Raw genomic sequence first — 21,596 nt, 5'->3', positions numbered from 1 at the left:
TTTGTTTCTGTCGGCGCGATGCGTGGAGAAACCAGCTGGCGGCACCGTCTCCGATAGCGTCTCTCCAGTGAGCCATGTTTCCGTGAAGCAAAGAACGTTACAGTCTCTGATGTCCCTCTGGAATGCTACCCTTGCTCGGATTTCATCAACCTTGTTGTCAAGAGACTGGACATTGGCGAGGAGAATGCTAGGGAGTGGTGCACGATGTGCCCGTCTCCGGAGTCTGACCAGAAGACCGCTTCGTTTTCCCCTTTTTTGAAGTCGTTTTTTGGGGTCGCCGGCTGGGATCCATTCCGTTGTCCTGGGTGAAAGGCAGAACACAGGATCCGCTTCGCGAAAGTCATATTCTTGGTCGTACTGATGGTGAGTTGACGCTGCCCTTATGTTCAGTAGTTCTTCTCGACTGTATGTAATGAAATCTAAGATGACAAGATTACCAATGTAAGAAATAACACGTAAAAAAACAAAAAACTGCATAGTTTCCTAGGAACGCGAAGCGAGGCGGCCATCTCTGTCGGCGCCGGAAGTGCTAAACACTGTCATGTTTAGTTTTGCCCAACCCAGGTTGAGGCACAGACACGGTCTCAATGGGGATAGCTGAGCTGACTATACTGACTGTGCTAGTGGTAGACTCCACTAAGCTGGCAGGCTGGCTAACAGCCTGCTGCCTGGCCTGCACCCTATTTCATTGTGGAGCTAGAGGAGTTAGAGCCCTGTCTATGTTGGTAGATAAGATGAGAGCACCCTTCCAGCTAGGATGGAGTCCGTCACTCCTCAGCAGGCCAGGCTTTGTCCTGTTTGTGGGTGAGTCCCAGAAAGAGGGCCAATTATCTACAAATTCTATCTTTTGGAAGGGGCAGAAAGCAGTTTTCAACCAGGGATTGAGTTGTGAGACTCTGCTGTAGAGCTCATCACTCATCACAGGGGGCCAGAGACAATTACTCAACGCCGACACATCTTTCTAGCTGATTTACACGCTGAAGCTATGTTGCACTTGATGACCTCTGCCTGTTTCATCCTAACATCGTTGGTGCCGATGTGGATAACAATATCTCTATACTCTCTACACTCGCCAGTTTTAGCTTTAGCCAGCACCATCTTCAGATTAGCCTTAACGCCGGTAGCCCTGCCCTCTGGTAAACAGTGTATGATCGCTGGATGATTCGTTTTAAGTCTAATACTGCGGGTAATGGAGTCACCAATTACTAGGGTTTTCAATTTGTCAGAGCTAATGGTGGGAAGCCTCGGCGTCTCAGACCCCGTAACGGGAGGAGTAAAGACAAGAGAAGGCTCGGCCTCAGACTCCGACTCGCTGCTTAATGGGGAAAACCGGTTGAAAACCGGTTGAAAGCCCAGTTATAGATCATTTGTAGTAGGCAATAGGGGATGGATTGCTTTCTACAAGAGAACAAAACATACAGTTGAAGTCGGAAGTTTACATACACTTCCAGGTTGGAGTCATTAAAACTAGTTTTTCAACCACTCCACAAATTTCTAATGAACAAACTATAGTTTTGGCAAGTCGGTTGGGACATCTACTTTGTGCATGACACAGATCCCTTTTCCATCAATTGTTTACAGACAGATTATTTCACTTATAATTCACTATATCACAATTCCAGTGGGTCAGAAGTTTACATACACTAAATTGACTGTGCCTTTAAACAGCTTGGAAAATTCCAGAATATGATGTCATGGCTTTAGAAGCTTCTGATAGGCTAATTTACATCATTTGAGTCAATTGGAGGTGTACCTGTGGATATATTTCAAGGCCTACCTTCAAACTCAGTACCTCTTTGCTTGACATCATGAGAAAATCAAAATAACTCAGGTCAAGATGTCAGAAAAAAATGGTAGACCTCCACATGTCTGGTTCATCCTTGGGAGCAATTTCCAAATGCCTAAGGGTACCACGTTCAGCTGTACAAACAATAGTACGCAAGTATAAACACCATGGGACCACGCAGTCATCATACCGCTCAGGAAGGAGACACGTTCGGTCTCCTAGAGATGAATGTACTTTGGTACAGAAAGTGCAAATCAATCCCAGATCAACAGCAAAGGACCCTGTGAAGACGCTGGAGGAAACCAGTACAAAAGTATCTATATCTACAGTAAAACGAGTCCTATATCGACATAACCTGAAAGGCTGCTCAGCAAGGAAGAAGCCACTGCTCCAAAACTACCATAAAAAGCCAGACTACGGTTTGCAACTGCACATAGGTACAAAGATTGTACTTTTTGGAGAAATGTCCTCTGGTCTGATGAAACAAAAATAAAACTGTTTGCCCATTATGACCATTGCTATGTTTGGAGGAAAAAGGGGAAGGCTTGCAAGCTGAAGAACACCCTCCCAACCATGAAGCACGGGGGTGGCAGCATCATGTTGTGGGGGTGCCTTGCTGCAGGAGGGACTGGTGCACTTCACAAAATAGATGGCATCGTGAGGTAGGAAAATTATGTGGATGTATTGAAGCAAGATATCAGTCAGGAAGTGAAAGCTTGGTCGCAATTGGGTCTACCAAATAGACAATGACCCCAAGCATATTTCCAAGTTGTGGCAAAATGGCTTAAGGACAACAAAGTCAAGGTATTTGTGTGGCCATCACATAGCCCTGACCTCAATTCTATGGAAAATTAGTGGGGAAAAACTGAAAAAGCGTGTGCGAACACATTGTTCGCTGGTAGGCTCTCATTGTAAATACAAATTTGTTCTTAACTGACTTGCCTAGTTAAATAAAGGTTAAATGCCACCCCCCAAAAATTCCTGCAATAAAAATAAAAAGTACCTCTTCAATTCCCTTAAAGATTGAGTTGGTGACCTCTAGTTGCCATTGTCTGTAAGTACACGTTGGAACTCGACTCAGAAGCAGCGTGTACACAGCTGAAACCGAGGAGACCGCATATGGCGGGAATACACAGGTATAGGTGAGTTACGTAAATAGTGCGTGAAAAACGATGATAATATAAATACGGAATGGTGCACAGAGAACGGTCATCATATTGTAATTTGGATATTTTGCACTTAAAATAATTCGTGTGTACATTTGAAGTATTGTAATGTTGCTTATGTGGCTCGTTAGCTAACGCATTTCTTATACCGGTATGCTGACTAACTAACCTTAGCTAGCCAGCTTGCTAGCTGACCTATTGAGCATACGCCAAGCAGCTGTTTGGATTACCACGTTATTCAGGCAACTGAAAGTAAACGAAACCTGCACTGAAAAAAAAGTGGTTGAACTTGTTAGGCACACATAATGGCAATGCCCGTTAGCTACATCTATCTGGTTAGCCAGTTCATGCAATGTTTTAACACTGCACACCAAAGATTACCTATCCCCCGCCGACACTGTGACAGATCACGACGGTGGAGCAGGGGGACGATGTGCCCGATCTCTCAGACAGTGATAATGAGGTGCAGTGGATGGAGGAGGCCAATGACAACTTTCAAGTTACTTGCTTATTCTGTGACAGTTCTGTATCATTGCTGTTCTAAGCAACTCACTGATACATTTAATCTGGTTTGAAGTAGTTAGGTCTCTTTGAAAGTGTTGCTGGTTAAAATAAGTCTTGTCCCTCATGTTTTCAAATTCTGTACCATAAACACTACACACAGCCTAATAGAGCATCGAGTTGAGCTTGTTGAAGTGGTTAATGGGGCGGCAGGTAGCCTAGTGGTTAGAGCTTTGGGCCAGTAACCGAAAGGTTGCTAGATCAACTCCCGGAGCTGACAATCTGTCGTTCTGCCCCTGAACAAGGCACTTAACCCACTGTTCCTAGGCAGTCATTGTAAATAAGAATTTGTTCTGAACTGACTTGCCTAGTTCAATAAAATTAGTGTAGACCTTTGGCCAAAGCAAGGTCCAGGTAAAAAAAGTAATGACCCAGATCTCATCCATGCTTCTTGTCAATAGGAAGTGTAGTCGTCTCGTCGAAGCTGAGATTGAAGTTGGACAGTTTATAGAAATTGTCATTGCAAAAGAACAGAAGGTGTTTAGACTACCTGCTAGAAATACCTTTTGGGCAATTCTGCGCCAGGTGTGCCCAAAGCTAGTTATACTGATCAAAAATATAAACGCAACATGGATAATCCATCCATCTGACAGGTGTGGTATATCAAGAAGCTGATGAATCATGATCATTACACAAGTGCACATTGTGCTGGGGACACTCTAAAATTTGTCACACAACACAATGCCACAGTTGTCTTAAGTTTTTGAGGAATGAGTGCGGGAATGTCCACCAGAGCTGTTGTCATAACATTTTGTTAATTTCTCAACCATAAGTCGCCTCCAACATCATTTTAGAGAATTAGGCAGTACGTCCAACTGGCCTTGCAGCCGCAGACCACGCGTAACCACACCAACCCAGGACCTCCACATCTGACTTCACCTGCGGGATCATCTGGGGGTGGGGGGTGGGGGGCGGGGCTCTTTGTGGGGGAAAAACGAATTCTCATTGGCTGGGCCTGGCTCCCAAGTGGGTAGGCCCCCAAGCTGCGCCCCTGCCTAGTCATGTGAAATCCATAGATTAGGGCCTAATTAAATTATTTCTACTGACTGATTTCCTTATATGAACTGTAACTCAGTAAAATTGTTGCATGTTGTGTTTTATATTTTTGTTCAGTGTATAATATTTCGGATCTTACTGAAAGGAAATCCATAGAAAGGGTATTTGCGGTAAGATTGCTTGGCATGCTTTTGAAATCAGTATCCAAAATAATTACTGAGAAATAATTAAAGTTAGGACTATAATCAGAAAGGGTAGTTTTTAATTAGCCATACATTTATTTAAAGAAATTGTATTCTTAATCTTAACAGTACTCATATCTCAGATCATCCGATACGGTTTCAAATGACACCAACACTTTCTTTGTAGTATCTACAAACAAATCATTGTAGTGTCTTAATTAAGTAAGTGATGCCCACCCACCAAAGGATTTCAAATGTATGCCAAACATCCTTCCCCCAACGGACCTTTCCAGGGATTTAATTTCAGGAAGATCCAAAACTTCAGAATTATCTTTGGGCCTATATCTTGTGTGGAAAGCTCCATTGATGATATTATTGCAAGCATACAGTGTGCCTTCTCCAACACACATGTAAACAAAAATCCGTTATAGCTATGATTTGATTAATCATGAATTTTAGGTTCTCGAACCTTAAATGAATCAGTTACTTCTTAACGTTAAAACAGATCGCCTTTCTATGTCGTGCCAAGTACATCCCTGGTTTTCCAAGTTCATGGACAATTACGACTGTGTGCTTGCAGAAGTTCAGTGGGCAGAGCCTGTCTACGATATCTGAGTGTTCAATTCCCTGGGAGAGTGATCAGGACTTGAGGCCAGCTTTACAGGATGACCCCTTACTGCAGATAGGAACTGGCATTCACAGGTTCATTGTTCAACTGAAAGGCCTCAATTTAATCAAGTGCAGATAAAGGGTAACTGCATTACAGGTATATTTAGAATGTTTTCACCAGGCGTTTTGCATCAATATCCAATGTTGTTTTAAAGAAGAACTTGAACCTGTTTAAAACCAACAAAGCCTGCAAGCTGTTCCTATAAACAGTGAAACTGCAGTGCTGTTTTCTTTCATCTAGCATTATTTGACTGGGCATTTGCATGGGATGACGTCACTGGTATGGTTCAGACAAAGGAGGTTTGGAGCATTGCATGTTTGGCAGAGATGCAATTGTACACAGTACTGTTAGAGTAGGCAGTCATTATCTTTCTGTGTTTTAAATGTGTTCAAGTGAGTCCCCCACTCTCTTTTTCTCTTTCCCTTTTGTTAGATCTGGAAGAACTGTGTGAGGGGACGGGGATGTTGCCTGGCCCCTCTACTGGGGGCCAGTGTGAAACCAGCTACTCCCCTGATGCTATTCTGCAGAGGGCCCAGGCTGCAGAGAAGAGGGCCCAGGGCACAGAGGAAGCCCTGGTCAGAGCCATGGATGACCTACACAAACTCAAGTCAGTGCTGCCCACACTACTGTTAATTACTGCGACTACTGCTGTTATAAGCATCTACCATTTCTGATATTATTACAAAAATACAAATACTACATTAACCCTTTATACTCGAGGGAATTGGCCAATATGGATAGGGTCACATTTAAATGTTTCTATCAGAAGAAATATGAGAAGCATATGCACCACCGTGGTAGCAATTGAAAGGGGAAGTAGTGGAAGGGGAAGTAGTGGAAGGTGCTCAACCAATGTGAGTTGAGGTGCAACCTAAAAATGTGATTATCATTGAAAAGGGTAAGGCACAACACTCGCTCACCATTGAAAACGCATTATTTTATTTAAGCTTTTAATAGTTCCTTAAATAAAATAGTATTTACCTCTGACATAAATTATAGTATGTTACTCCAGTGTCCTCAATTGCGGAATCGAACACATTTTCTCTTCCTCTCCTGGGGTGCTTGGTGGGAGAGGGAGTGAGTGTGTTTCTCTTCACAGCAGCTACCAGTGAAACTGGTACAGGGGCAGCGCAGACACTTTCATTAAGGAATCAGGCCAGAGTAATGGACTTTACTTTTTGACCAAATCATTATTTTAGCTGCCACAAAAATACAAAGGTTTGAGTGAAGTAACCACCTAGAATTTGCAGCTGGCACTGATGCGACCAATACATTTTTTACTTGCACAGCCAAGTGAAAGGGTCGCATATTGCGACCAAATGGTCACACTCTGGATCCCTGCATTTGATTGCACTGGTGTTTCTCATTCTCACACTTGCACCTCCCACCCGCGGCCAGCAGGGGGACTCAGTGAACTCAGTTTTGGCGAGGCCTTTCCTTTGACTTGGAGGAAAAGGAGAAGGGGGGGGTCCAATACTGCATAGAGTGGGGGGGGTAGAGAGTAGGGGGGGGATATAGATGCGCTTTTTCCATTTACTGCTATGTCCTGTCGGAAGGTTGTGCTGTAAGTGTGTGACTGTGCTGCTGTAAATCTGTTCCAATACGTTCCGGATAGAAGTTGCCTGTACGCATTGATCTAGGATCAGCCAATCTGAACCTTAAACCATGGGGGGAATGCAAAACTGACCTTAGATCAGGTTCTAGGGGCAACCTCATCCTACTCTGTTGTAAAATACAATGGTATTTGTTTCAGGTTGCTGGCCCAGGGTCTATTATTGATTGCAGATTTGGGTCGGGACCCCCGGGACCTTGGGTGCCGTGGCTGAGCTCCGGGAGGACGAGGCCTACTTCAGCTCATATGGCCACTACAGCATCCTGTAGGTCCGCTGCCACGTATGCATATACTCATGCCCTCTATTAAACTGCTGTTTCTTCTTAACTCAGTAGCCACTGCAGAGAGAGGAGGGACGCAGGTTTAGCAGTGCGGTTTATGTGAAAGGCTCGATGTAGCATTAAATTAAAATGATCGTCTCTATGCAAACTACGATGTTGATAACATGACACTTTTCTCAAAGTGACAAATCAGCAATAAGGAGTGAGCTCTCGTGCGAAACATCAGCATTACTATGCTGAGCTTTGAGATGTGGTGATTATATTTCACACTTCTTAAGCATTACAAGTTGTGTGTGTGGGTAGGAATGTGGTCAACCCCATCTTCCTCTCTCACTTACCGCAGTGCTTTGACATGATTCGTTCCCTCTCTCTGATTGGTGCTTAGCACTATATATACATCAGACTAAACTTCATCAAAAACCCTTCCTCGGAGGAAAGAAGAACCACGTGACAGGTTTGCGGTAGAAGATCGTCAACTCTTTTACGGGCTGCCATAAAGTGGATCACACTGTGTGTGTGTGTGAGAGAGAGCGTGCGTGCGTAAGACAGGGCGAAAGAGAAATTTAGTCTCACCATTTAACCATCCCCCTTCCTCCCCTGCCCCATCATCAAAGTTTAATCTGCATCTCTGGTCAAGTTATTGAAGAAGAATCTGGAAGAATCAATTCTCTATTTCTAGAAGCTCTGGTTTTCAATCATCCTTGCTCCAAGGATCCTTCGCGCCTCATGTCAGCCTAGTTTAATGAATATGAGGTCAGCTGTCATGTCAGATCAGTCTTTGGAACATATACAATTAATTTATTTCAACACCATGAGGGGGGTTTCCTTGACGCTCTTAAACCTAGTCCTGGACTAAAAGCAAGCTCAATGGAGAATATCTGTTTCCGGGAAACTGCTCCTATGGGATTTTAACTGTAATTTGGCAAAAGATTTGATCACTTTGTTCGGTTTCTGTCACCTCACCAAAAGCATGCGAAGGCATCAATCCGAAGTCAGTGAGGATAAGTTGTGAGTTTTAGATAAATGTGTGTTTCATGGGTATGTAAAGGGCCTCCCTCTAAAAATCGTAAGGATTTGATTGGCAGGTTAATTAGCCAGTCCTGACCAACTAGATTCCATGTGGAATGGTTGAAAGGAAGCCAGTCCTTTCTATTTCTATGTTTGAATAAGTCTACTCTTCTTTAGATTTCTACGCCTAGCAAGCATTGAACTCGTTTTTCGTGGAGTCAAATCCCCAGTCAGCTCTGATTCAACGAGATACACATACAAAAATGGCACTCCAGAATCCTGTGGTCATCTCCCCTCTAGTTTTCATGGGAACTCTCCATCACATAGACATACAACCGTACGCCCGGCTGTGACACACACCGTGGTCTCGGGTGATTGGATAATTTGTTTCAGTGTGTTATGTTGTTTCTGAAGACATGCTCTATGATTATGTTTTCTATGTCCGTGGTAATGGATGACCTGAATGTTCTTTCCTTTCGGGATAAAGTGCGCACAGAAAGCTACAGGGACGTCATGTACCTCAAACCGGAAGTGTTCAAGGACAAGGTGAGCAAAGATCTCGGCAGTGCGGGTTTTAAAATATAAATTCACAATTGCTATAGCAGTGACGGCGCTTGATTTAAAACACTGCGACTTCATTACGCGCTGTAGCGCCTCTCAGCTGTGGACTGTGGAGTGCTGATAACGGGAGCACACCAACCCCCTTATTGCCCCTCTTCCTCCCCCAACCCTGCACTGTCATTGAAGCAGGCAGCGTCCATCTCTAAGGCCATCCCTTATGTGCTGCCACCGGGTAGGCCCCGAGGGAGGGGGTAGAGGATAGCCGGGGGGAGAGGAGGGGAAACGGTTTAAGAGGATGGTGAAGAGTGCTGGAGCAATTTTCCAGTCAAAGGGGTTAGGGATTGGAGAGAATGGGTCGGAAACGGGACGGTTGCAGGATTAAGAAAAGCAGGGTTTGGACTGGGTATTGTTATCCCTGTCATCGGGGTGGCGGTGGATGAGGAATATGTCGACCTGCTGCAACCCCTGTCATCGTGATAAACACTCTGGCTCCTCTCCTGCACCTCGCCCCAGTATGGTCATTCAGCGAACCAGAAAGAAGCATCTCTTAAAAATATGTTAGTGGGAAAAGATAGAGAGATTGTGTCAAAGGACTGTAGGCTGGATTTGAACCCATGTCATTAGACCAGCCAGACCAGAGGATAGGAGTATATCAGACGGATAAATATTTGTGAGGGAAGTTGAAAATGGATTGTATTACGAGGGATATGGTTTTGCTGTTTTGTGTGTAGCTCAATCCTTTTATCGTAGCCCCTTCTCAGATGTCACCAGGTAGGCCAAAACTCCATCCCACCAAAACAGGCAGTAATATCAGGTGGTCTTTTCAAAAGGCTTAGACTAAAAGAGCTTTATCTTAATTTTCACAGTATTATTCCAACTTCCTTGCGTGGAAGTATATATATATATATTTTTTTTAAATGCGTTTTTGATTGCACTGGAAACTGCAGGCCACTCTTGAACGTCTCTTAACTTCATAGAAAGTATATCGAAATTATAATGGACCTACAGTATACGATGTTCAAATACCTGCCCTTTTTTCTATTGATGAACAAATCGGTCCTAAAAAGATCTGTGTGGCCCTCGGGACTAAATTATTGGCCACCCCTGGTCAAAACCCCTATTAGATGCATTTCTATCTACCCTTCTGAACACGCTAATCAACCAATCCTTTTCTAGTTACAGTTGGAAGTTTACATACACCTTAGCCAAATACATTTAAGCTCAGTTTTTCACAATTCCTATAATTTAATCAGAGTAAAAATTCCCTGTTTTAAGTCAGTTAGGATCACCACTTTATTTTAAGAATGTGTAATGTCAGAATAATAGTAGAGTGATTATTTCAGCTGTTATTTCTTTCATCACATTCCCAGTGGGTCAGAAGTTTACATACACTCAATTAGTATTTGGTAGCATTGCCTTTAAATTGTTTAACTTGGGTCAAACGTTTTGCGTAGCCTTCCACAAGCTTCCCGCAATAAGTTGGGTGAATTTTGACACATTCCTCCTGACAGAGCTGGTGTATAACTGAGTCAGGTTTGTAGGCCTCCTTGCTCGCACACGCTTTTTCAGTTCTGCCCACAAATGTTATACATGATTGAGGTCAGGGCTTTGTGATGGCCACTCCAATACCTTGACTTTGTTGTCCTTAAGCCATTTTTCCACAACTTGGAAGTATGCTTGGGGTTATTGTCCATTTGGAAGACCCATTTGTGACCAAGCTGATGTCTTGAGATGTTGTTTCAATATATCCACCTAATTTTCCTACCTCATGATGCTATATATTTTGAAGTGCACTAGTCCCTCCTGCAGCAAAGCACCCCCACAACATGATGCTGCCACCCCCGTGCTTCACGGTTGGGATGGTGTTCTTCGGCTTGCAAGCATCCCCCTTTTTCCTCCAAATATAACGATGGTCATTATGGCCAAACAGTTCTATTTTTGTTTCATCAGACCAGAGGACATTTCTTCAAAAATTACAATTTTTGTCCCCATGTGCAGTTGCAAACCTTAGTCTGGCTTTTTTATGGCGGTTTTGGAGCAGTGGCTTCTTCCTTGCTGAGCGGCCTTTCAGGTTATGCCGATGTAGGACTCGTTTTACTGTGGATATAGATACTTTTGTACCTGTTTCCTCCAGCATCTTCACAAGGTCCTTTGCTGCTGTTCTGGGATTGATTTGCACTTTTCACACCAAAGTACGTTCATCTCTAGGAGACAGAACACGTCTCCGTCCTGAGCGGTATGATGGCTACGTGGTCCCATGGTGTTTATACTTGCATACTATTTTTTTGTACAGATGAACGTGGCACCTTTGGGCGTTTGGAAATTGCTCCCAAGGATGAACCAGAATTGTGGAGATCTACAATTTGGCTGATTTCATTTTCCCATGATGTCAAGCAAAGAGGCACCGAGTTTGAAGGTAAGCCTTGAGATACATCCACAGGTGCATCTCCAATTTACTCAAATGATGTCAATTAGCCTATCAGAAGCTTCTAAAGCCATGACATAATTTTCGGGAATTTTCCAAGCTGTTTAAAGGGACAGTCAACTAAGTGTATGCAAACTTCTGACCCACTGGAATTGTGATACAGTCAATTATAAGTGAAATAATCTGTCCGTAAACAATTGTTGGAAAAATTACTTGTCATGCACTAGGTAGATGTTCTAACCAAGTTGCCAAAGCTATAGTTTGTTAACAAGATGTTTTAATGACTCCAACCTAAGTGTATATAAGGGAAAGTTTCCTTTTGTGGATTAACGGTACTCTTCTACCTCCTATTCTGCAGGTGGTGCTAGATGTGGGCTGTGGGATGGGCATCCTGTCTATGTTCGCTGCCAGAGCGGGAGCCAAGATGGTCATTGGGGTGGACCAATCAGAAATCATCCTCCAGGCCATGGACATTGTCAGGTGAGCTGCCATTGTTATCCCTGGGAAATGTAGTGTGTTTTTGGTTGTACTCTACCGCCCCATTTCAAATGCCCCTCTATTTCATTCTAACTGGACATGAATATTATGCAGACCTGCCGACATGCACACGTTTTGCGTTCCAACTACGCAATTCTCTGTCCATGAACGAGATCCGAGTTAAAAGTATGCAGAAATGAATAGGTCCACTGAGTAACACTAACATCCCGATTCTCGAGCTGCAACACACAGACATGTACGGAGTTTGTGTCAACGGACATGGAGATTAATACATAATGGTCGCATTTGTGAGAGTGTGATATACATTTAATTCTGCGTCCCATTAGTTGTATTTTCCACTTAACATTACGAGGATAACGCAACCTGAGACTGTAACTGTAATTATGATCCACGTCACAAAAGGCATTACAAAAGTATAATCAAACTAAATATAAACATCTTGGCATTAAATGGAGTCGGAGGTTTGAAGATTCCGCGATGGAGGATGAATGAGTGTCTGGTATTAGCTATAGAGGCAATGCTTTTAAAATACCTTTGCACTAGATTTGAGATTTTATCAATTTCAAACCTTTTATAGACTTGATTTGGTACAATTCTATAATTACGATCAAACTCACAAACTCACCAGTGTGCATGCGTGCAAGGGGAAGAAAACCCCAATTCGGCGCGTGCTACGCGTGCGAGTTGAATCTCCTATTTGCTGCACGAGTCTGGTACTCTTAAAAGTTGGGCAGGGTTGGCAGGACTGATTATGTGATATATAAACACACACCCCATTGTCGAACAAGTGTCTATGAGCTCAGGTAAGGCTTTATAGGGACGGTGTGTCAGTGTCCATACTTCTACTGCATATAACTTTAACACCCGTATCACAGGGACCAGAAGCCAGTCAACAGCTGTGACTGAATACCTGTACTCATGTTCTAAATAGTAGGCATTATGGGTATGCGAAAAGACAGTTTTATAGTACACTATTAAAAATAAAGGTTCAGGTTGGAACCAAATAAGGTTCTTAAGAGTGATGCCATTGGGTAACCATTCTAGGTTCTTTTGAATCACCTTAAATTGGATGCTTCTTTGAAGAACCACACACTATTTTATGCAAGTAAGTTGTTGAGCCTTATTTGCATATTTCCCAAGATGCCTTTCGAGTTCATTTTAGTTACCAATACCATCCTTGACTGTTTGCTAGTTACAGAGACATGGTTGTTGCATTCATTCATTTTCAGTACTGTGACCTCCAAGTAAAATCCTATGTGATATGTTCAGAATTAAAAGGGTTTTATCAGGTATTGTTCATCCTGATCAGACAGGTTTTTTGCATGGACGATACATTGGAGATGATATACGACAACTACTAGAAATAATAGAACATCATGAAACGTATAAGAGGCCAGGAATGGTATTTATAGGCATTTGATGAAGTAAGAATGGATGCCTGGATATTTTCCGTTTCTGTAATTCTCTTTTAAAATGGGTAAAAATAATGTATAGCAACCACAGGTGTAAAATAGTAAATAACGGCTACTTCTCAGAGTTTTGAATTGTCAAAAGGAGCAAAGGTGTCCTCTGTCACCATATCTATTCGTTATGGCCATCGAAATGCTAGCTATTAAAATCAGATCCAATAACAACATTAGAGGATTAGAAATCCAAGGCTTAAAAACAAAGTTGTCCATGTATGCCGATGACTCAGGTTTTATGTTAAGTCCGCAAGCTTGATCCCTGCAATGTCTCATTAAAGATCTAGATATCTTTTCTGTACTCTCTGGACTAAAACCTAATTAAGATAAAGTGTACACAATTACGTATTGGATCCTTAAAAAACACAACTTTTACATTACCTTGCAGCTTACCTATAAAATGGGCTGATGGTGAAGTAGACATACTCGGTTATTCATATCACAAAAGATATCAATAAGCTCTCCACACTGAATTTCAATAGAAAACTGGTAAAAATAGACAAGATCCTGCAACCATGGAGAGGTATGTACCTGTCTATTTATGGGAAAATTCCCCAGATTAACTCCTTAGTCATATCTCAGTTTACTCACTTACGGCGCTGCTTACTGCTGATGATTCGTTTTTCAAATCATATGAGCAAAAAATATTTCGCTTTATCTGGGACGCTAAACCAGACAAAATAAAACGAGCCTATCTATATAATGAATATGTGTCACGACTTCCGCCGAAATCGGCTCCTCTCCTTGTTCGGCGGTCGACGTCACCGGCTTTCTAGCCATCGCCGCTCCATTTTTCATTGATCCATTTGTTTTGTCTTGTTCCCTGCAAACTTCACCAATCACACTCCATGTATTTATTCCTCTTTTCCCCCTCATGTCTTTGTGTGAAATTGTTTGTGTTAGGTGTTAATTGTTGACTCGCCAGACTGGTTTGCTTATACCGTGTTGTACACGAAGATGTTAATGGTTAAACATTTATTATTGTGACTGTTTTGCACTTTTACCAATGGGTTGGAGGTTTCTCCTGCAGTGTGCACCTGTTCACAACTTTCTGCTCTCCTTCACCCGACTTTGCTACCAGTACGCACACACCTAACCATATGAATTGAATGGGTTGAGATTATTTGATATAAAAGTACTAAACCTCTCTCTAAAAGCTTCACTCATTCAAAAGTTTTATTTGAACCCTAACTGGTTCTCAAGTAGATTAATAAAAAGCTCATCCATTGTTTAAAAATTGCCTTTTTGCCTTTGTGCAGATTGCCATGTCTCATTTTCGATTAATTGACAAATGATACTTTTTTCAAAGTATGTCTTTTTCAAACAAGTATTGCAGAGCTGGCTACAATTTCAATTTCATCCCCCTGAAAAGATATTACAAATATTAAGGCTGAACTCAAATGTGCTGGTTGATAAAATACCTGTATTTATGGGAAAGATGTTTGAAAAGGGTATTTTGTTCTTAACTCTACCATTACAATATAATTTATCTCCTTCATGGAGTTATCAGAATTGTATGGCATTACCCCAAAAATGGAGGAGGCAGCGGGAGGAGGTAAGGAACTGGTCTGTCTGCCCAATATAAAGGATCAAAACTGGTGGAAGAATAAAAATAGCATAAATAGGAAAGATTACCAGTATACTGGATTTGCTGAGTGTGAGAGGGAGAATGATGTTCAAAAGATAAAGGGGAAAAAGTCACAATAAAAGTACATTTGAATGACACTAAGTGACAGTGTTTTTACAACTAATGCCGGTTTGCCTGAGGCTGATGCCGTGCAGGTGTTTGTACACATGCATATACACACACTTTCATTCAAATAAACACATACAAGAACACACACATACATGTAATAGTGCCAGACATGCACACAAACATATACAGTTGGCATTGCTGTTATGATTTCAGTTGTCCTTGATGTCCTTTGTTTTAAATGATTATTGTGCATTATTTTTTGCATTGTTGTTTGCTGTTATCTTCTGTCTTTTCCTTTTCCCCTTTAGGGGGGGGGGGGCTGTGGGAGGGGTCTTGAATGGTTGAGGGACAGCTATTGGGGAACTGTGTGTGTGGGGGGGGTGATCTTGGAAGGTTCGGGTTTCACAAGCTTGTGATCATGAAAAAGGAATCTATGACATATATTCTATATCACTATCATACACACGCACCCTCACCCTACAGACCTGTGTTCAATCACAGGCTGTGTCACCGGCCGTGATCGTGAGACCTATGAGGCGGCTCCCAATTGGCCCAGCGTCGTCCGGGTTAGGGGAGGATTTGAACGGCTGGGATTTCCTTGTACCATCGTGCTCTAGCTAGCTAGAGACAGTGTGTCCTCCGACACTTTGGTGAAATGTAGAACATTTTGTATGCTTTATTTGCCAGGATGTCATACTCATTTCAGATTTTCTAGTACGAATTCGCTCCATGATATTGAAGAATAGAATCATAATTTTAGACCCTCAATTTTAGACCCACGTGTTTGACAATAGCTGAAAAAAACAATTATGTATTAGATAATGGCGTCTCAGTATGCGTACGCCTAGTATGTTGATATTCGTTGCTTCCTGCATGCATTGCTACTAAACAGTATGTTCTAATAAATAGTATGTTCATGTCAAATAGGCACGAGGAGCTGCTAATAATAAAAAGGCAGGCTTATTGATACACTTGCTGCTCATTCATTGCTGTAGCTGCAGTGCTAGTTGTAGCATGAGTGGAAGTAGGGAGAAGCGTGTTTTGTGAAAGTGTTGAGTAAAACAGTGCTGAATAAAAACTTGAACACACTCATAAAAACAGCAGCTCTATTCTTTGACAGTCTCACTCTGGTCATGGTTTTAAAAGTTATGAAATCTCACGTTCGCTAGTATCAGCTTTTCCTGTGTGGGGTATTGAAAGCTGCAGGCACCTAGATTTAAGCTGTCCAATTGGCCAGAGCAATCAATCAATAAAATGTATTTATAAAGCCCTTTTTACATCAGCTGATGTCACAAAGTGCTATACAGAAACCCAGCCTAAAACCCCAAACAGAAAGCAATGCAGATTAGGAAGCATGGTGGATAGGGAAAACTCCCTAGAAAGGCAGGGACCTAGGATGAAACCTAGAGAGGAACCAGGATCTGAGGGGTCCTTTTCTGGCTGTCCCAGGTGGAGATTATAACAGTACATTGTCAAGATGTTAAAATGTTCATAGATGACCAGCAGGGTCAAATAATAATCAGCGGTTGTAGAGGGTGCAAAAGGAGTAAATGTCAATTGACTTTTTTCATAGCCGAGCATTCAGAGTTAGAGGCAGCAGGTACTCTAGAGAGAGCGAGTCGAAAAACAGCAGGTCTGGGACAATGTAGCACGTCCGGTGAACAGGTCAGGGTTCCATAGCCGCAGGAAGAACAGTTGAAACTGGAGCAGCAGCACGGCCAGGTGGACTGGGCACAGCAAGGAGTCATCAGGCCAGCTAGTCCTGAGGCAAGGGCTCAGGTCCTCTGGGAGGGAAGAGTGAGAGAGAGAATTAGAGGGAGCAATACTTAAATTCACACAGGACACCGGATAAGACAGGATAACAGACTGACCCTAGCCCCCCGATACAAACTTGCAGCATAAATACTGGAGGCTGAGACAGGAGGGGTCTGGAGACACTGTGGCCCCGTCCGAAGATACCCCCGGACAGGGCCAGGCAGGATAGAACCCCACCCACTTTGCCAAAGCACAGCACCTACACCACCTATTTGTGTAGACAAATCGCTCCGTTTTCTTCATCACGTTTGGGTCATTAAAACGCTAACTTTTTTCCAAATTAACTCCATAATATCGACAGAAACATGGCAAACGTTGTTTAGAATCAACCCTCAAAGTGTTTTTCACATATCTTTCTATTTTATTTTTTATTTTACCTTTATTTAACTAGGCAAGTCAGTTAAGAACAAATTCTTATTTTCAATGACGGCCTAGGAACAGTGGGTTAACTGCCTGTTCAGGGGCAGAACGACAGATTTGTACCTTGTCAGCTCGGGGGTTTGAACTTGCAACCTTCCGGTTACTAGTTGTCGTGGAAATTTCCTCTATTTACCAAATCATGGGAGCAAACCACACACACAAGTCAGAGTTAGTTATACAAGTCCATCTTTAATTATATGAGCTCTATCACAATCCTGTGACTCTCAGATAAATTCAGTGTCTCTCAATGAATTCTCTGAGAGCCCCCTTACAATGCAACTGAGATCCTTTAATAGCAAAGAACACACATAGTCAGACAGCATAGACATAATAAATCGTTCAGCTTTGTCTCCTTACTCAAACACCAGAACCATAAACCAATCCTCCATATCAAGAGGCATATATCAAATTGTCATTTAGATACAACCAACCCTAAATACAACCAATCCTGGACAAGCTCACGGAGAGGAGATTGAGGCTATAGGTTAAGATGAAAGGGAGCATGAGAATGATTCCAGACACTGCCACCCTCCTTTCCCCACTAGAAAAAGGTAGGGAGTAAAATATATGTTTACACATGATGACACTTTGACCTCTCCCCTCTCCGCGGCCCATGCAACTTAGTCTTGACATAGAACAGATAACTGCAACCCGCCACAGTATTATACAAAAATACCATTCTGATGAGAATTAACTTACACATATTTGATGAATATAAAACATGTTACATATGTTACAAACAAATTCCGAATCTTCCACGACATTCCCCTCTCAAGGGACTCAGTCCCTTTTGAAGAATCAGAATGGTAACATACTCAATATTTAAAATTCAAATCCCCTCAATGTCAAATACCTTAGCTTATATGTAAGCTTTCTCCCTTCTGAAACTAAGATTACAACCTTTATTCTACAAGACAACCTTGCACATGTTTAATAACACAGAATAATCCATTTGAGGAAAATAAAAACATATAGGACAGACATCCCTCTAAGTCCTCATGCTCAGAAATATACTCAGGAATAGAGAATAGGTTATTGAAATCATTCATATTACAAATCATAAGTAACAACCCAACTATTTATCAACATTCCTCAGTGATTCAAATGGGTCATTTGAGGTACACACACCATTCGGTCCAAATGATCTCTTCCATGCACTAAGATACCGTCTGATGTCACTTTTCATGATAACCTCGAAAGAACAGATCAGAACAACAGTTCAGTTCATTAACTACATGATAAATGATTACTTTTACCAATTATTCTTAACACACATATCTAAACATATTTCACAGAGAATATCAAAACATTCTATTGAAACTATTCTTTCAAATTGGTTTATACTCCCCATCTCACTGTCAACTCCATCGTAGAGCCAAGGATCAAGAAATTAGACCTATATCTCTCGGGAATATAACAAAACAAACACAACACAACAATACACTCAACAATACAATACACTCCTTCACATATCACTTAAATTGTATAACTTCAATTCAAACCCTCAAAAAACTGAATCCACCCCCATGTTTTACACACATCTCTCCGTATGAGAGTAATGTAAAACAAAACTCAAAAGAAATTTAAAACAACATTTCAGCTAACCTAATCAAATTAAAATCACTAAACTGAAAAAAAACTCCAGAAAGAAAAATTATTTAACCCCTATGGTCATAGGAAAATAGACTTAATTCAGCATATCCTTAGTTAAAAGCAATGCCCTACTCCCTCTTCACACTGGTCCAAATTACAAATATGGCTAAGAAACATATTTACCAATTACACAAATTATTTTGAAAGCAGTATTACAAATGACCATAATTTCATTATCCAAAATGGCTTTTCAATGCGGGTGATCAAGCCACAACGGAAAGTCATCAGAAGGTCATAGGTTATACAAAACCCTTCAAAGCAGTGTTTTTCACTATATTAAACAATTTGCAAACAATAATCAACTAGTTCCAAACATTTTCGTATTTCCATGTTCCCAGAACATTCCTTTATCAAAAGAATTTGCGTGTGTAATGAAAAGTCAGAAAATAAAAACTCATTACAATCCCAATGTGGTAGTTTATGGCCCCAATTTCACTCACTCTCCCCAAGAGTATAGTCCCTGGAAACATTCCAGAGAGAGACAGTGAAATATCAATTTTCCTGGAGAAAACACTTAGTATTCATTTACACTACATCGATTCAGAAACTCAAACGTGAAACTATAAACCAAACCTAATGATAATTCCACTGTACCTCAAATCATTAATCATAAGTTTTAATCAAATCAATGTATATGCATGATACAATGTTTAATTAAGTTAAATCAACTCCTAAAAAAAACTCTTAATCAGCAACCTAATAATTTCAATCTGTTGATATAAATTTAGTAAAAACCAATCCTGATTTTTTTAAAACAAATCTAAAATCCTTCAAAAGTCGGTGCTGTCTCATCATCTAAAAATAAAAATACACTTATTTTTTCCCCCACTGATATCCACAAAGGTCAATACTGTTCAGCACATCCATTAATGATCTTCCTTTAGTCTGTTCAGGGTCTGAAGTTCCAATGTATGCAGATGATACAGTGATAAATTCATGCAAATAACAAACTACACAAGAACTCACTACTATAGCACATCCATAATTAAAATCTATGATACTCCCCCACTTAACATACTAGTTTAGTCTTTGGCCCAATCTTGCTTTTCAACATTCATACCCATTCAGTCTTCTGTCAACAGGTTCTCATACTATTCAATCCAGCAATCACCTTTAATGACCTGACATTGTTCCACATAATGGAAACATACTATAATGTTAGACTACATGAACTTTCCTGCTCAAATTAACTGGTGTTACTTAAACAAACAAACCAAGAATCAATAACCATCAGAATCTATCCTTACGATGTTTTATGATTCAGACATCCAATCTCCCAATTCTCATAGCCTAATACAGTAAATATAAACGCCACAAATCTATGATGTCCACCTAGCGAATCAGCTGCTAGAAATACAGAAAAAATAACAGTCAAACAGTCAAAACAATTAGAGTAAGGTTATTGTATATTCAAACTAATAACGCAAATTTACGTTATTCTACAACAATCTACCTGCCTCCAGCAACTTTCCCTGACAATTAGTAGCCAACATAACTACTAACTCTTCCATACTTTCAACTAAACTTTCCTATTTCTTTTTCCCCCAGTAGGCAAAAATATAACCCCTCTCATTTCAATGTTTTTCCTTACCTCTATCGTAAGATTAAAACCCAACTGTATAACTTCCTCTTCTCTTTTGTAACGGTTTTCTTCTGGTGAAAGAGAGGCGGACCAAAATGCAGCGTGGTGGTTATTCATGTTTTTAATAAAGACGACTATACATGAACAGACTAAACAAAACAAGAAAAGTGAAAACCTAAACAGTCCTATCTGGTGCAAACACAGAAACAGGAACAATCACCCACAAAACCAAACACAAAACAGGCTACCTAAATATGGTTCCCAATCAGAGACAATGACTTAACCTCTTGCTTCTACTCGGGACGCTTGCGTCCCAACTAGAGCTCTGGAAATGCAAATGCGCTACGCTAAATGCTAATAGTATTAGTTAAAACTCAAAAGTTCATTAAAATACACATGCAGGGTATCGAATTAAAGCTACACTCGTTGTGAATCCAGGCAACAAGTCAGATTTTTAAAATGCTTTTCGGCGAAAGCATGAGAAGCTATTATCTGATAGCATGTAACACCCCAAAAGACCCGCAGGGGACGTAAACAAAATAATTAGCATTTCGGCGTTACACAAACCGCACAATAAAATAGAAAACATTCATTACCTTTCACCATCTTCTTTGTTGGCACTCCTAGATGTCCCATAAACACTATTTGGGTCTTTATTTCGATTAAATCGGTCCATATAAAGCCTAGATATCGTTATATGTAGACTGTGTGATAAACGAAAAAACATTGTTTCAAAACGTAACGTCATTTTTAAAAATTCAAAAAGTCGACGATAAACTTTCACAAAACACTTCGAAATACGTTTGTAATGCAACTTTAGGTATTAGTAAACGTTAATAAGCGATAAAATTCATCAGGAGGCGATGTAAAGATCATTAGCTGTCCGTCTGGAAAAATGTCCGGCTAGAAACTCAACGAAAATATCCGGTCCTAGACCTGAGGAGATACGGTGCCCTGCATGTGTTTGACCAAGAAAAACTCGAAGGGAAATGACAAGACTCTAGACACCGTGTGGAAGCTGTAGGTACTGCAACCTCAGTCAATTAATTGTGGTTCACCTTTATCAATGGGTTCAAGTAGCGCATGGATATATTTTCCCATTTTCAGTGATCAGTTTTTCCTGTGCTTTTCGATGTAAATGCCGTTCTGGTAAAGCCACAGCAGTGATTTAACCAGTTTTATAAACGTCTGAGTGTTTTCTATCCACACAGACTAAGCAAA

General features: G+C 41.2%; 1 long non-coding RNA gene across 1 annotated transcript in view; it reads left to right on the top strand.

Moving 5' to 3' along the window:
- Positions 1-11,120: 11,120 nt before the first annotated feature.
- Positions 11,121-21,596, top strand: part of LOC135559554 (uncharacterized) — a 43,930-nt gene continuing 33,454 nt past the window's right edge. Inside the window, exons 1-2 of the long non-coding RNA XR_010461716.1 lie at positions 11,121-11,239; positions 11,607-11,728. This is a non-coding gene — a long non-coding RNA (uncharacterized LOC135559554). The remainder of the gene's footprint in view (positions 11,240-11,606; positions 11,729-21,596) is intronic.

Source organism: Oncorhynchus nerka, linkage group LG28 (genome assembly GCF_034236695.1).
Source record: "Oncorhynchus nerka isolate Pitt River linkage group LG28, Oner_Uvic_2.0, whole genome shotgun sequence".
Lineage (NCBI taxonomy): Eukaryota > Metazoa > Chordata > Actinopteri > Salmoniformes > Salmonidae > Oncorhynchus > Oncorhynchus nerka.
This window is presented reverse-complemented; position numbering and strand designations above follow the sequence as displayed.